This window comes from Otolemur garnettii, unplaced genomic scaffold (genome assembly GCF_000181295.1).
Source record: "Otolemur garnettii isolate 467f Iridium unplaced genomic scaffold, OtoGar3 scaffold00022, whole genome shotgun sequence".
NCBI lineage: Eukaryota > Metazoa > Chordata > Mammalia > Primates > Galagidae > Otolemur > Otolemur garnettii.
Genome location: NW_003852417.1, coordinates 22,792,836 through 22,795,018, shown reverse-complemented (window position 1 = coordinate 22,795,018; position 2,183 = coordinate 22,792,836).

Sequence of the window (2,183 nt, the reverse complement as noted above, 5' to 3'; positions counted from 1 at the left end):
CGCCACAACGCCCGGCCATCTTTTGGTTGCAGCCATCATTGTTGTTTGGTGGGCCCAGGCTGGGGATTCGAACCCGCCACCTCAGGTGTATGTGGCTGGCGCCTTAGCCACTTGAGCCACAGGTGCCAAGCCTCATTTACCAATCTTCCTACTTCCCATCACCCTACCATGCTTAGTATTAGAATCCTAAGATCAAGGGAGACAGGGTGAATTCAACATCCCACATAAAACAAACTCTGACTTCATAAAGTATCCATGCCAATCAGCTGCTGAGGCAATACTTCATGTACAAAGTGCCACAGAACCCATTCCAGGGAGTTTTAGCATTAGAGGAATTTATGGAGAATACCAAATAGCTTACAGAATCTTCAGGAGGGTCCAGGGAATCAGATTGGGAAGCCACAGAGGCAAAAACAAGGTCCAAATTATAATGCTGGATCACTCACTTGGAAATCCTCCTGTCACCATCACGGGGTACAGGCTCTGTAGGACATTGCAGTCAGGATGGCCATGCTGCTGCTTCCAAAAGTTGGACGTCTCTCTGCCAGTCCCCAGGGTGGCTTCCACACTGGCAGTGCCTTGGCTCCAACTGCAGTCTCCTGTCGGCTTCCAGTTGGCAGAACCCTAGGAGTACGTGCATGCCCACAGCAAGGCAACTGCGAGGAAAGGGGTTTCTGGCTTCCACCTCAGGCATGCGGGTGTCATGATTTAGGAGTTGCCCAAATGCTGGGTGTTCACAAATACAAGGAGTGTGAAAGCATGACAAATTCCCCTAAAGAAGTACATTTCATCACTATGCTTCTTTAGCTTCTTGAGTGAAATGCCGACTTCTTGCACATGACATTCATTTGTCATGAGGATTTGAAACAAGTTCCCGCTTCCTCACACCATGCCTCTGCAATGAGGCAGACGCAGCTATTAAACCTCCTCAAAGCTTTTTCTGCTTCTTGCCAAATATCTCCAGTTCTTTCGAATATTATTTTTAGGACACCTTTTCAGGCTCCATGGGAATCAACGTCCTTCAGTCTTTAGTTACTTTTGTTGAAGCCTCCTTCACATTGTGTCTCTGAATTATTAGACAATTGTAAGAGGTGAGGGTGGGGAACGACTTATGTATGTGTTATGTATAAATACATATACAGTAAATGCACACATACACTGTATGTATAGCAGAGGATAACAGGTACCATGGACTCCTACTTCTAAAGAAGCAGTCAAGAAGGTTTGACCCTCCATTATTATGGCATGTTAGGAAGTTGCCAAACCTCACTTGGCCCAGCAACTTCCTCTGTGACTGAGTAGGGATAGAAGACTAGCAAAAGGTCAAGACAATTATGAGAGTTATAAGTTACAGGCACCAAGGGGAAGAAAGTATTGCAACATTTCCCCTTCCTCTACATTAAACTGACAGTGAAAAGCATGAGTATCTTCAAAAGTTCAAAGTCACAGAAGAGTTAGCATTTGCAGTACTACACTATAGCCTTTCAGTTGATCTTCAGAATAACCCTGGGGTAAGCTGGACGACCACCCTTTTAGTTCTAAGAAGCTTAAATAACTTGTTTTAGGCACAGGGAGGAATCCAGACTTAAACTCTGGTTCTTTGGCTCCAAAGTTCTGGGCATTTCCACTCTACCACACTCCTGGGGCAATAAGGGGTAAGAGAGACTGGGAGGCAGAACAAAATGACAAGGGACACAGCTCTTAGAAGTTAGGATGCTGAAGTTACTGGTTTATTACCTATTTGAAATGTATTGAATACATCTGACAGCAAATCCAGTTGCAGAGGAAACTGGTGAGATAGAATGGGGGATGTGCTTGAATGAGTATGTATATAAGTTTGCTTATTTTACCTTGATATAGGAGTGCAATGGTCTCCTCTGGTTACTGTAACAAAATACCAAAAACAGGAGTATAGAAATTTGTTCGGCTTGGCTCCTGTAGCTCAGAGGCTAGGGTGCCAGCCATATACACCGGAGCTGGCAGGTTCAAATCTAGCCCAGGCCTGCCAAACAACAATGACAACTACAACCAAAAAATAGCCAGGTGTTGTGGCAGGTGTCTATAAACTCAGCTACTTGGGAGGCTGAGACAAGAGAATCACTTAAGCCTAACAGTTTGGGGTTGCTGTGAGCTGTGATGCCACGGTACTTTACCCAGGGTAAGAGCTTGAGACTCTGTCTAAA